The 16,032-nt window shown below is 35.7% G+C and overlaps 1 protein-coding gene across 2 annotated transcripts in view; it reads right to left on the bottom strand.

The window, feature by feature from the left end:
• LOC117322298 (protein TANC2-like) overlaps positions 1 to 6,174 on the bottom strand; it is a 52,261-nt gene extending 46,087 nt beyond the window's left edge. The window contains exons 1-2 of one of the 2 annotated variants that reach the window (XM_033877127.1): positions 6,096 to 6,174; positions 238 to 313 (exon numbers count right to left, since the gene is read on the bottom strand). The gene's annotated coding sequence lies outside the window, so the exon portion shown is untranslated. Of the gene's footprint in view, positions 1 to 237; positions 314 to 6,058; positions 6,075 to 6,095 lie in introns of those variants that run through there. The other variant, XM_033877128.1, reaches the window with a different exon arrangement.
• Positions 6,175 to 16,032: the final 9,858 nt, after the last annotated feature.

Below are 16,032 nucleotides of genomic sequence, written 5' to 3'. Positions count from 1 at the left end.
GCCAGTGAGTTTTAAAACCAAACCTGTAGGCTAGAACATACAGTGTCTCATGCTGAAGTTATCAGATATATCTGAAACTTGAATTAAATAAACACTGATTGCTTTTACATAGACCGATAACAACCTTTTTTTATCAATTGAGATGTGTGGGAATTGAAAGATATTTGAAACCCCAGCTGGTTGCCTCCAGGCCCCACAATGGTGACACAGTAACTATGACAACATACATGCACTCACCTATCTAGCTGATCGGCTGTTTCCGTCTACGATAACTCAAAACTGTAGCTGCACCCAGATTACTTCATTATCCAATCTGAAACAGTATTAGGAAGTGTAGAATCAAATTCATATCTCAAGTTGCTTTCCATATGCATATATCTAAATGTATACCGGTACCTAAAAACATAATAATTGGTATTTATAAATGCCATTTTGATGGAAAGTTAGAAAATATAAAATTGTAGCATTTATACTGAATTTGAGGCTTGTATGAACTTTTATTTACTACAATTAAAGGTTGCTGTTGTTGACTTTATTTCATATGATCAATTATATTGGGCACAGGGACTTGGCAGAAATTCCCCACCTAAAGTTGTCATGGACAGAGCTTGAGTCAGACACTTGTGTCAAGTCCCTGTGATTCAAGAGACAACATGGCAATGATGGTTTATTTACAAGAGATCCTCCAAGAGATCTTGGTGCCCCAGTATTTGTCCTTACTATTTATCTGGGTTAGAATACAGGCCAAATTCCCAACTGCATCTGCTGTTTATCTTTCCCAATGAAGTCATCAAAATTCAGCAACCTGTGAGGCCCATTTTCTACCTAATTTTACAATTTATTGTAAAAAAGAATTCCCAATTTCAATCAAGAAAACAAGATAACCCAATAACAAACTTAAACCAACAAAATCCTAAAAGGCTACCTGTCAGCCACTCTGTTTTCTTGATCAGATTCAAAATTGAGTGGACACAGTAAGCTACTTCTACAATGAGACAATTAATTTGACCTTTAATAAAGGTCAAATCAATTATCTCATTGTAGAACTAGAATAAAGGTTTTATTTGTCCTTGACACCTTGATCAGCCAACAACACACAACTAAATATAAGCATCAAACCCACTATACCTATCACTTACGTAATTATGTATCAAATTTTAATTGCTTAATTATTGTATAGAGAAACATATGGTGATGTAATTGATCTTAGTGAATTTTGGTCCTAACTATGACATTTTACCAAGCTTCATCAATACTACTTCAAAATATTGTATGATTCTGCAATATTCTGCTTCAAATTTTTGTGGCACAATATTCACTCTGAAAATATCACCTGATTTGAATTCCAACAACTTTTTTTTATTCATAATTTTAGTGAATTACCATTAAAGCCCTAATATACCTATAGCTAACTGTGATAATTTTTCATTATCAAGTAACTTTCTAAGAAAAAAAAAGTCATTAAATATATAACGCAAAATCATGATTTTTACAAAGAAAAAATATAGAATACAGAAAATTCCTGCAAATTACCTGCAATCACCACAAAATTTTAGACAATGTGATATAACCTTTCTGGGTTCCCAGAAAAAAATACAGAATACAGAAAATTCCTGCAAATTACCTGCAATCACACAACATTACAAGTCTGCTGAACATATCACATGATAGTAGCACAGGGGCAAATTTAGCCAAAACATTTGTTTAGCAGTACGGTAGTGCAGGAGTGGGGGGAGTGAGAGGGTGTTGGGAATGAGAGGGGTGAGGGGTTGAGGGGGTGAGAGGAGTGGGGGGGATGAGGGGGGTGAGGGAAGTGAGGGGACCGAGGGGGGTGATAGGGGATCCAAATTCTGTTTAAACGGTACTCTTCCTCTTTGATCTGTAAATTCTTACAATGATTTTTGCAAATAGGGATACAGGTAACACATATACACTGATATATAAATATATAAACTGTAATTAATCCTCACGTCTCAATAAATTACTTCATGATACCATTATGACCCTAACCTTTCATTAGCAGACCTAAAGTTTCTGATCCTTCATCAGCTGCATCCTGACCTTTCTCAAACTGACCCCCTGACCCTTGACTAGCTGACCTCCTGACCTTTCACAAGCTGACCTCTGATTAGCTGACCTTGCCAGTACAATAAAATGATATTGCACCACAAGCTATAGGTCAAAAGGTTCAGAAAAGAAATCTATTTATCCAGCACTCCCTGCCAGAACTAGTGATAACAAACATTATCTAAAAAAAATCAGTTACAATCTCCAAATGTCTGAAGTATCGCCGGCAGTCATATCAAAATGTTCCATGTACCACTAGGGACAATACTGAACAGGTCCCTCAAAGGGAATATTTAATGAAATTAAAATTCTTCAATTGTGTCAAAATTTCTTCATAAAAACATTGCTTGAAAATTATTATGAAAAAATTGATAAAATATTGATAAAAAATATAACTTTCCCAGCATTTAGAATGCTCAGAAAATCCTTCAATGTATGGTAAACATTGGTTATGAGGTTTAGCTTATTTAGTACAATTATTCATACACTGTCTCCTGAATAATTTAACTAATGTCGTCTTTCTAATCCATGAGCAGTTACATAATTATTTGAAATATATTACAGTTTTACCAGCATCTCAACCCTTGAAAAATATAAATGACTTTGTACTTTCTTTAAACATAACAATATCATAGTTGAGGCATATGCAACATGTTCAAGGTTTACCTACTGATAATCCCAAGTTACTGGCTTCTTGTAGCCTAGCTAGATGAGGTATTCTTTTAAAGGGCCGGGATTGAACCTAAAACCTCCAGCTTCACAGCCTGCAGCTATACTTATAAAGCTAAAGAGAAATTCCCTCAGAATAAGTCAGAAGGCAGCCATATTTTGTTGATATATATACGTACCATAAAACTTCACCTTCATAATACTACAACAAAATTTATAGTCTATTTTTTGTTTGATTTATGCTGTTGTTTGGTTTGATGGATCCCCTCTCCTCTTTAAATATTTAAGTAATGAAAGCTTTGTATTGCAAAATATTGTAATGTAAAATGCTATTCTCAAGGTTAATCATTTGTTTTGTGATCTTTCCAATGTAAAAGCTTCCACTGAATGACAAATCATCATCTATGGTTTTACTTTTTGAAATTTAGTTTCTGATAAGATTTTTGATCAGTACACTTATATTTTTCGATATGGTTTGGTTTAATGCAATATTTATTGGACAATTTCAAAGTCATTCAAGCGGAAAAGGTCCACAAATTATGGGGGCAATGATGGACCCTTAGCAGGATATCCAACCAAGGCATAATTATATAACTGTTATAATGAAAATTGGCCTGTCGGTACTTGAGAACAATATTAAAACTGAACATGTACTTCAAGCAGAAAGCAGCCAGTATCAATGTTATAGACTTGATTGGTCTTGGCCAGGGGGTAGAACCGAATCCGGGAATTTTCGTACTAAATCGTATTCGTACCGGGTATTTTCGTACTAAATCGTTTTCGTTCCAGGGAATTTTCGTACCAATAAATAATGATATAAGGAATATCGATTAAAATATTATATAAAATATGTGGCGATTGTTTGTCTTGTTATCTTCAATTGTTAAAAATAAAGCCAACGTTCCGTGCTATTTTTCCCACTATGGCTTCCTGTTTATGCGGTCGTACTAAATAAGGTAAGTGTTAAAAATCGTTAATGTGCATCAACATTCAACATCAAACTATCAGACATCAAAAATTTCAAAATAACATAGATATTGCATAGTAATACATGTCCTTTAACTTTACCGGGTGTCAGTTAACTAAGTGATAATTGATTAGCTAATTAATTGATTGGCTAGGCTTAGTGTTGTTGCTTTATTGGCGTGTGATTACGTTGCGCGTAGGGTGTTTTCGTTACAGATTATCACCTTCTGAAGATCATAAGATCGCCGTTTAATTGTTTTCATTAAATTTGAGGAAGAGGAGAAATTGAGGTACTCTTAGTAGAAGGAATGTTTAGATACGACATGAAGGAAGAGTTGAATTTGAGGTACTCTTACTTTTTTTGTGTACTCATAAAATGGCATTTTGGCCTAACCGGTCCACATTTCGTTGTTAACCTTCGGTATCATGGCAGACACTGAAGACTTGTGCATTGTTTGCAGATTTCCCGTGACACGTCGTCAACAAGCTGTAGCTTGTGACAGTTGTGAAAGATGGCAACACCGCACATGCGATACAGGTAATTAATTAATTTCCTTTCTATAAATTTCATTAATTTCCTTTATATATATACGATTTATTTCATTATATATACGTCCCGTTGTACTTAGCGATTTATTTCATAATATATACGTCCCGTTGTACTTAGCGAGAGAAATACTTATGTAGTGCTGTGAGAAAGTGTAGGAATTATTAGTGCTGTGTGCTGTGTGAAAATGAAAATGTAAGAATTTACTTATAGCAATTTTAACTTAATGTAGTGCTGTGAGAAAATGAAAGAATTACTATAGTGCTCTATGAAAATGTAGGAATTAATTGTGAAAAAGGAATTGTTATACTTAATGTGGTACTGTATGAAAAAAAGTTATATTTACTTATCTGGTAAGAAATATTGATGTCTGTACACAACTGTTTCAATGTGTCCATACTATAAATGCATGTTTCCAGTGATGAGAATGATATATAATGAAATGAGTACATATCTGTTTCAATGTGTCCTTATCATAATTATATAAAATGTTTCCAACGAAGAGAATGATATGAAATAAAATGATCATTCAAGGTTTGAGTACATAACGGTTGAGTGTATAACGGTCGAGTACATAACGGTTTCGATGTGTCCTTGTTATTTATAGATGTATATGTTTCCAGTGATGAGAATGATATATATAATAAAATGTTATCTAATTATCTATCATGGTTTGAGTGGTTTTTTTCGCATCATGTCTACTACGGTACCCAGTGACAGAAATAATACGTAAAAGACATTACATATAGCAGTTTTGATGAGAAAAATAATAAAATATCACTTTCATAAGTAAAATATACTGTTGAAATCATATTATACGCACCGAGGCATGAATTCAACAGACAAATGACGGTTTGTTGAAATAACATTTAGCCTGACTGACCTAGACACGCGTCTGCGAGCAGTGAAGCGTGAACGCGACAGTCACGATTTCAACACATAGAAATCCAGCAAAATCCTAAATGAGAGATGTGAATGAGAATGGATCTGAGAATTATCGAATTATGATGAGTAATAATGATAAAATGAATGAAAATATTGACATTATATTTTTAGTACGAAACTACCCGGACGAAAATTCCCAGGTACGAAAATGTCAGTGGTACGAAAATGGATCGGTACGAAAATTCCCGTTAACAAGGGTGGACATTAAACTACATGACTTAATGGTTGAAAGTGAGACAGTGTCAAGGGAGACATTACGAAGAATAAGAAAAGATATAAGAACCCAAACTAAGTTGCCTCTATCATGCTTTGGGAAGCAGGCACAATCATTATGCCCTACATGCATGATATGTATATATACAGTAGCTACACATATTTTATCTGGAATATTGTTTCCAGTGTGTTGGTCCTGGTTTAATGAATCTTAAAATCCTGTTTAGAGTTGAAAAACAAAGAGTGGGATTTCTGATTAAATATCACCTAGTCGGTGTCAAACACACTATCATAGTGTTATATTTCTTTTAATACTTGAAAGATTTATATTTGAAATAAAAGGACGTTCAGTTTACAGTAGTTTCAAAATGAAAAAGGCCGAGAAATTTCCCCAGACAGATTGGCATGTTTTGAGGATTTTGTTTTTGCTTTGACATTTCCTAACTCTAGTTTAAAGTTTTCGACTTTTCTCAAACTACTGGTTTAAGCCACACAGTATTTCAACAACTGTGGTGTATCTTATAGATACATAGCCGTCTGTCAAAATGTCAAACGTCTGGTTTGGGTAATTTGGGGCTGGGTGTTGCCGAATTAGTATATAAAGGTTGATACACACCGTTGCATAAATATAACCCTGTTTCAATTAGCTACCTGACACTGGCTGGTGACAATATCTTTCATATCATACCGTGTTTTAGTCGGAGTCTTTAATTCCTGTATTTTGTCATAGAACTCACAGTAGTCTGTTTATTTCGTCGCCATATTGGCGGAAGTGGTTACGTTTGTTAGCTGCTTTTTGATTGGCTGCTTATTACGGGGGAATTTAGGTCAACGCCCAGTAAGGATGGGCACACTTGATTCGGCTGTGACCTAACAGAGTTATTTCCCTTCGTTTTCGTTCAGGCTTATTGCAGCAGATAAGTGAAATGCGACGATAATTTTGATCATGTCAAAAAAGTGTCTTCTAAAGGTATGAATGGATCTGAAAGGGTTTCAACTGAAACATAATAGACTGGAGACATGAATACTTTTTCTCCATTAAACGAATTTTTTTCCTAATTTTGAGGATGTCAAACTGCCAAGCATAACTTTCATTTATTTAACTGAGTTAATTTACAACGGAGAATTAATTTACTTTACAAAATAAACAATAGCTATACATGTTTGAACGGAGACTCGCGGAAAAGTACGATGATTAAATAGCGGACCAGGTGCGCCTGTAGAATAAGCGTCTTCTGCAGACAAATCTAGACCAATTTCGGAACCATAAAAAGTCGACATTTGTCCTTGAATATCAAATATCAAATTCCATGTCATTGTATGTTTATAACATTGCTTGGGTGGTATATTGTACAAACTAACGAAATATGATATGGGTTATACTAACATTGGGACATTAATCCGTAGATTTCTATTGTTTTATCGGCACATCAGAAATCTTCGGATTACCGGGACATGTGAACATGGGTAAGACAACAGGGATGTTACTATCTAGGAATAAAAAAATAAAGATTTGGGAAAATAAATTATCACACATATCATGCAGCTTAGTTGTATGTTGCTTTGTTGTGAACTGTCCTGGCAGGTTACGCTGTGAGCAAATTCAGATCGAGGTAAACGGCTACCGTTAAAGAGACCATAATAAGATATGCAGTTAAAAACGAAACAAAGTTAAGATTGAATGCAAACTGAATTAACGGATGTATCTTTTCAAATGACACATTAATAAAACTATATTCCTGATTCAAATGCAGTTTTATTATCACCAAAAATTATTCAAACTGATATAATTTTGTTATCCGTGCTGAAACGCATTAGTTCGTTGATTTATTTCACCAGCAGTTTTACATTATAACTACCAGCATTAAAACTATGCCGTTTATCTTTTTTCGGCATAGCCGTATAATATTCTTTTGGCCCCGGATATGACGCGATAGGTGGCGTTACTGGTCAAGATGAAGTATGTGATTGGTCAGTGTAGCGGTAAATGCAAAATAAAGATATACAGTTAAAAATGAAACAAAGTTAAGATTGAATGCAAGCTGAATAAGTGAATGCATATTTTCAAATAACACATTAGTAAAATTATATTCCTGATTCAAATGCAGTCTTATTATCACCAAAAATGATTCAAACTGATATAATTTTGTTATCTGTGCTGAAACGCATTAGTTCGTTAATTTATTTCAACAGCAGTTTAACATTATAACCACCAGCATTAAAACTATGCCGTTTATCTTTTTTAAAGATATTTCTTGTTAAAGATATTTCTTGTTTTCATTTGATTATTTCAAGAATTTATTATTTTACTAATATCACATTAACATATTGATATTCCTGTGGATGGTTTCCTGTCAAACTCTACGTGAACTTGCAAGGTAGACCTATTTTTTGGTGTCTAGATTATATAACTACCTGGCCAGCGTCCGACTAATTATTGCAATCAAGGAACCTTAAATGTCTCCGAATGTCTCCAGGTGTCTAGAGATTCTTCTATGTGTGCCTATTACGTCTGTGACTGCGGAACATTGACATACCGGAGATCAACCCACTACCAGGGATTCCCCCCTTTCGGAAATCCTGGATCCGCGCCTGATACGTCCTTCCTTCCGTCAGATCTTCGGTCCGTCCGGGCTTCCACTTCTATTTAGGTCTGGCTACGCGGTGGCCAAGTGGTTAAGTTGTCCCGACACTTTAACACTAGCCCTCCACCTCTGGGCTGCGAGTTCGAAACCTACGTGGGGCAGTTGCCAGGTACTGACCGTAGACCGGTGGTTTTAATCCGGGTACTCCAGCTTTCCTCCACCTCCAAAACCTGACACGTCCTTTAATGACCCTGGCTGTTAATAGGACGTTAAACAAAAACAAACCAAACAAACCAAACTACGCGCCTGCTGTCACCAAACGAAGCTAAGATGTTGCCGATCAGAATTCCAATCATTCACACGATTTCGTCTTTGGTGTATAACGAAATACAGTATGTTTTTTAAGTTGAAATTTATAACACCGCTCTCATCTTTTAGCAAACAAAAACGAAACCTGTGCTATGAATTATATGTACGGCGGAATAGAGGTGACACGTAAACGTTTTACGTGAGTACGTAAAGGGAAAAAAATCCAGTCAACATAAAAAACATTTTTAGTCTTGCATAAAAAAATATATGTGGTATGCGACATATTTTACTACCCTGGGATTGCAAACATGCAATATTTTGCTATTTTAGATATTCTTAACACCTTAATGTGTATGTAAAGCAGTGACGTAATACATGCTATGTATGTCCCTGGTTAAGAGACTATAACTGTAAAAATCACGTTTGGAAAATGTTACTAGGTGTAATAATTTAAAGAAATATTTCATATAACTAAACTTTCCCTTTATTATGAAAATTAAAAGTGTCCACATTTTTTAAAGTACTTAAATCAGTGTTACACCTTGTTGATATACAGTTGAGTGTAGACTCAATGTTACACACCGTGCACTCCGTTTGGACTTGGAGTGCACTGCGTTTGGACTCCAGGTAAACTTAGTGCACTCCAAGTTTACCTGGAGTCCTATCAGGCTTCAATTCTACCTGGGTCCACATGTATCACATGTACCTGTAACCAAGTAGATGTATGCTCATATACATTAAGACTCATAAAACATGTAACAATAAGATATGTGTTACTGTTTTATCTTTGTATATATTATTTTGTTGGTTCATTTTTAGTTGGTTAACTAACAATGCATCTAATATAATAGATTTATTTTTATTATGGTTAATGATTTTTTCATCAGAAAACCATATTTAAAATAACTGAATAGATCTGGCACGTCATTGAAAAATGTATGGTAGCATTCCTTTGATTTGAAGAGTTTTAATACCCCCCTCCCCTTACTTCCAGGTCAATATTTACCTGTATTTCAAGCGTGATTACAAGGGTGTGGAGAAAAGACAGACTTACACTGGTCCCAAGAATGACCCCTTCCTCCAAGTTTACCTTATAAGGTGTGAAGATCTGGACAGGTGTACACGGTCATCTAACCAGATAAAGACCCCCTTAATTGTTAGATGGAACCTTTACCTAGCCCGACTTTCCTCTGGTCCTGACACGCCTCAGGTGCGGATCCAGGATTTTCAAAAGGGGGTGGGGCGGGGGGAGTTGGTTCCTGTAATTTAGTGATAATGCGAGCGCCTTAGGCGCGAACCGAATTTTTTTTTTGGTGAGGGGTCTCGGGATCAGGTGCGGATCCAGTCCCCCCCCCCCCGGGGTCCCCCCTCCGGGTATGTAGATCGGCAAGATAACATACTGCATAGTAGAACACAACTTCGCAAGCCAAGGGTGTTCAATAGGATACTCTCCCTTCAAAGGAGAGTATCCTATTGAACATCATTGGCTAGCGAAGTTTGGTAGAACACATGATGTTAATAATCTCATTTAGGGTTTATCTGGTGACAACCCGTCCTGTTTATGTGGCAATGGAAGCCATTGGAAGGCTCAAAATATTTTCGTTCTTTTTTATTGTCCCGTGTTTGGACTGAGAAATTATTACAGGTCCAGTTACGGGTTACATGCTTAGACTCCTGCATTCAACACTCATTTCAGATATTAAAATAATTGTTCTTGATGCCTTCCTCTTATTCTGCCTTCTTGTTTTTCCTCTTTTTCCATCGATTAATAAAATGTTAACATAGTATCAAAGACCTGTATAGTATCGGGTTTCTATTGATAATAATTCAAATCATTATGCAATAAAGTTTATATTCGAATGGAAAATCTTCATATTAAAACAGGGACGTATAATAAGATATATATATGTCCCTGATTAAAATCAATAGTTTAGTCATTTCATACAGAGACATATATACAGATGTATATATGTCTCTGTTTCATAGTACAGATATTTTTTTTAGCTAAGTCTGTTGATAAGCCAAAAGTAATTAGCTACTTACAAATGAATCAGCGAATAGTTTATCTGATAGCTCTAAACTTGTCAAAAGCCTAAATCTACAAGCTTAATTAATTTAAAGTAAAGTTTTAAAAATGAATGATTTCCAAAATGCAGAAATACATAATTTATTCCTACTTTTTAAAATGCAACTATTGCTTCATGAAAAAAGTCCTATTGAAAAATATACGTTTGTAAGTGGCGTCTGACTTCCTTCAGAATATAAGTATTAATCGGTTTTTTATTCTGCGTTATTTTTTATGGTGTGCTGCCATGATAAATGCATTGTTAGTTGTAGTTATCGTTCTTTACAGTGACGTTGAGCATGAATGACCAATCGCTGCAATCTACTCGGCAGACACTAGCCAACATGGCGACGAACGTTTGCTAGAGTTACTATGATGTCCTGACGAAGAATTGACAATGTAAGTAGAACACATTGTTAATAATAATGTTTGTAATGAAAACTCCCACATTTGCTGATGTTGATGAAATAAATCAACAGACCGATTCTATATTTGCACAAGCGGTTGAATACTGAAAATTATCGCAGTCGCCAGTATTTCGATAAACAATCCACTCGCGAGCTCATGCAGGAACATGATTTACGGATTTTGCCTATTTATACAAGAGGAAGCGTAGACCAGGGATGTAGCAAACTAGCGATGGGCTAATTTAGCTTTGTACATAGTGTGTATTTTTTTCGTTTTATTAATATTATGTTTGGTTAAAATGCATCAAGTTATATCAATTCCATACGTGGCCTCTGATTAGCTCTGGAGGTTTAATATAGCTGCTCCAGTACCGATCGCGATCGAGTTGGAGCAGTGCTGCACCATTTTTCACTATGAAAATATTGTTTTATTTATAGACTATGCGAGTTAATCAATCTATTGATGTTACATGGGCCTTATGGTATATGTGTAATTCTAAGTGCGCAAATATAAGGAACCGTGCCAATTTCCTTCGAGATCCGATTTCCGTGTCATGAAGAACAAGTTTTTTTTTGTTTTTAATTTTGGCCAATAGCGTGCTGGCGTGAAGGATTATCAAATGGCCAAGTGCCTTATGTTAGAATTATGATATATATTTGGCTTTGGGCTCCAAATTTATTTGATGGATCTACACAGTACATGTCATCTGGGGAAAATGGTTAATTGCATGAATAAAATATGCTGAATTAAAATGTGTTTTTATGAATATGAAAGTGACTCACTTGATGCTGTCTCGGGTTGAATAGCCAGGGCAACAGTTGACCCTCATATCACTATTTCTCAGAAATCTAAATCTTTATTGGAACATAACAATATACATGTAAAAGTGAAATTATTTGTTTATTGTGTTTCAGCAAAACATGAAACCATCATACTGTTTACTTGGCTGTATTATGGAAATTCACCAAGACTGAGAATTCCATTGGTTTCTGCCAAAAATATCCTGGTAGTAGATTCTACTGTAAGTAGTTTTTTCTTTATTTTTTTTTATCTTCATATCTGCTTGTCATCATGTTCGTGCCTTCCCTTAGCTATATAGATCTGGCTAAATCTTATTATGGTTGTTCCAAATTTTAATCCTTTAATGCTAATTTTTGTACCCTACCTTCCAAAGTGGATTTTTTAAATGCTTGCTTCCATGAAACCGCTTGCCACATCAAATTGAAACTTTGTATTTGGCTTATACATGATTGCTTTCATGGATTACAGAAGCCATGTAAAAATATTCTTCATTTTGCAGGAGTGAATTCTTATAAATTAGTTTTTTTTCCATAATTTTGTGACAAACTGCTTGCGATGTCAATTTTTAAATTTGTATGTGACCTGTTCACAACAGATTAACAGTTCGATATCAGTATTCTTATTATTCTGGAGTTACAACCCTTTGCTCTTTTGTTATTTGATGCATGACACGAATGAGGGATTGAAGTTCGAGTTTAATCCTTGTGTCAAATTCCTTCTACTGCTGGAGTTATGCCACCCAATAGTATCATGCAATCTTGATACTGTACACATAAACTATGACCTCAGATGTTGTATGGATGTTAAACTCCATCACCTAAGCTAGTGCTGTAAAAATATACCACAGTGCACTGAAAACCGTGATAAATTGCTTCGGTTCTTACACAATTCGTTTTTCTGTTTTTCGGTTCAGTTTGGTTTTTAGTATTGACCCAATTTTGGCCGAATGTAACATTGCAGGTAACGTAAATCTTGATTGGCTTTTGTATAAATTGTCCAATAGCAGCTCCTGTTGTAAAGTTAGTATATAGTCATATGAAACATGTCGGAGGTGAAATTTAAAAACTAGTCTACAATTTATTGCTCTCCTGTTTGGCAACACTTCAGGTGTCACGAAAACTCAGTCGGAAAATCGTTATCAGCATACCAAATATGCTTGCTGATGTAAGCTACAAGTAATTTTACTGTTACATAATTACAATTGAATTTAATAAAAATGTTGTTTAATTCATTGACTTACCTGTGAAGTTTTACTTGAGTTGCGACAATTTGTATCGTATGAAAATGTATTGTACCATTGGTGGACATCGAGATACAGATCGTATCGTGGCATAAGTGTATCATTATATAATTACTTACAGCCCTACACCCAACGGCAGAAAGCTTGATGCTTTTCATATGGTTGTCATGAAATTTTCAAAATGACACTGTTGCAATTAAGTTGTCATAGTACAGGTGACACATCCACATCTGTGCAATTTCAGTATGGTATTCCTGCAGCAGTGATAAATCTACGTGCGCGTCCTGCGTCTGTGATGCATAAAAATCGGAAAGGACGCACATATTCTAATCACGGGTGTCCTAGGGACGCATAATAGTAGATATGCATAATTTGTTGCACAACCTCATATCAAACTGGTTAACAAATAAATCTAACCAAAATCGAAAGATGCTTTTCCGTGTCGTCAATAAAACTTTCATCATATGTGTCCGGAACACCTCTCGCTTTTCTTCCTTTGGAGAAAACAGGAAAAGCCCGAAGAGTTCCGGATGCGGTCATACTGGGAAATTTTCTGTTCTTATTATAGCGAAATACGAAAGCGACGCGCTGATTGGATATTAATTTCTGTAACCAGCCAATCGCACATTACTTCAGTGCACTGGTCTCGAATGCCTCCCAAAAAAGTTGCACGACTGGGTAAGGGACAGCAAACGCTGTTTTCTCTCATAGAAAAGCGTCCTGGTGATAACATTGAGAGAGAAAAGGTAATAGATGAAGAGGGGGAGGGGGCGAAACCAGAAAAGCCACGGAAAACGCGAGTGTTTAACCAGAACTGGCTATCTCTGTTCTCATGGTTAGTGCACGATTCATGTACTTGTTACTGAATATTAAGAAAATAAATAATACTTGTTATTTTAGTTTGTACTGTCTTTTATAATGAGTGTATGGTCAGGGCCCAGGAAAAACTTTCAAAAGCACTCGTCCATCGGACGAGTTGCCTGAATAAAAGTACTCGTCCAAACAAAGAATTCACTTGTCCAGAAAATTTCAGAATTATCTGCTATACAACATTCTCATTTTTCACATGGCTGTTTACCAATTGTATTCAATACGTTTACGCTTGATCTTATAATGTTCATTACGTTAGTAAAGTTTTAATCCATCGATAGAAAGACAGATGATTCAACTAATACAGGAATGTAGCAAATGTAAACATCGGGAAATAGGTCACATTACGCTAGAAATTGTGAGAAAGTTTTCAATGAACCAGTATAAAATATAGCTGTACATGTGACTTAATCAGTTATTTGTCAGAAATCATAAGGGTTACCATTTTCATTTGAATCAGTCGTGTCAACACAACTGCCATCCTGTTTTTCAGGTTGACTGACAATAAAAATAACCATCCAATTTTCGTTGAGCCATTTTTATGCAGACATCCTCGGACAACACCCATTATACTAACATGTCACCCGGAACACTCGGAGGTTATCGGTCATCGTACATGACTTCCGATTTACAGACGTAGATAGTCCTACTTACCTGCTATCATGCAGTAATTTTACTATTTTCCGTAATAATGGCACAAAAAAGAATACATAACTAACAATGCATCAAATTTTAAGCAATTTTATTAACGAATACTGAAATAACATAGAGAAATTCTACTCGTCCGACGGACTAGTTGACAATTAAAACCACTCGTCCGTCGGGGAAATCTACTCGTCAGGACGAGCGGACAAGTGCTTTTCCCGGGCCCTGATGGTGTAACCAGGATGTTTTAGGCTGGGTAGGGATGAGGTGTAGAAGCCATACAGTATTAATTTTTGTGATATAATTAGAAAAAAGAACATTTCTGACAATGTCAAAAGTATGAATTGTTACTTGAAATATGCTCGGAATGCAGGATTTTGCATCCACATTCTCAAATTTTTCTGGGGGAGACCCCCCATACCCCCCTAGCAGGAGGGGGCCACTGCCACCTCCCGCACTTCCCCACCTCGTCGCTTCGCTCCTCGGCTGCTGCCTGCGGCAGCAGTTACTAGGACCCATACATTAAAAACTTGTGGGTCCCATGGACCCACAACCATAAATCCTAGATTTATCACTGCTGCATATTCCTCGTAAATTGTTTCCAAGTCCTAACATTTCTTCAATAATTATATGTCAATTTGTGATTCAGACAGATGTTCTGTCCAGGAAAATCCTTTCCAAACCCACTTCATAGGCTAACGATTGTTGCTTTAATAACGCCATATACATTTCATATATCATGATCAGGACAGCGCTTGTCACAGGCAAAGTTATTAGGCAAACATTGCTTTTATTACATGTATATAATCAGCTAAAAATTTGAGTTGTATCCGGGATCCGATACAATTATGCAGATTTTTTTTTGTGAATTTGGCCAGTTCATTTTGTTTGGTTGTTGTAAGATATGTGCATGAAATAAATACACATTTATGCTTGTAAGATATGTGCATAAAATAAATACACATATATGAATATTATCTAGAGCACTGAAGTAGCTTCCAGAATCTGGTCAAAATAGAGAATTTTAGGAGAAGAAAAAATTAATATCTTGTGGATCATCAGAAATTTTGGCAATTCGCATGGATCATTGCAATTAAATAAAATATAAATAATTTTATCAGGAGAAGAACAATTCTCTATTCCCTTGATGTTCTGATGTTTCTTTGTTTTGAAAAATCTGTCACCAAAATGGTGCCAACTGCTAAGCTTTTTAAAGTGTTGTGTAATTCAAATTACTCCCCTATTCTGGTGATGAGAAATGGTGGTGTAATTCAAATGACTCCCTTATTCTGGTGATGAGAAATGGTGGGTTTGCAAGCGACATGAACATGTGTATGTGATATTTTTCTCTGGTAAAAGGGGATATAGCACATGACAGGAATGATCTTGGATTAACTATGAAGAAATAATTCTGTAATCTGTTCACATGGCCGTTTGGTTGAGTATCAAAGTGATTGGTTTTGAGAAGGATAAGTTTGGAGATTTATGAAAGATAGAGGTTTGGCGACGTTCCACTGTATTACGTGATGTGATACAACATTTATAGAGAATTCTGAATGAAAGAGGATGTTTTTACAGTTGATGCACGGGAAACTCTTTCCTTAAGCTTTAGTTTCAAGCTTTCTGCTAACAGTTCTGAAAACTCTGGATCTGCTGTCTGGTTTGAATAATGTTGGGTTATCAGACTGTTTATAATTTACAG

This window comes from Pecten maximus, chromosome 2 (genome assembly GCF_902652985.1).
Source record: "Pecten maximus chromosome 2, xPecMax1.1, whole genome shotgun sequence".
In the NCBI taxonomy this organism is placed as follows: Eukaryota; Metazoa; Mollusca; class Bivalvia; order Pectinida; family Pectinidae; genus Pecten; species Pecten maximus.
Note: the sequence above shows the minus strand (reverse complement) of the source record. Positions and strands in the feature narration are given on the sequence as shown.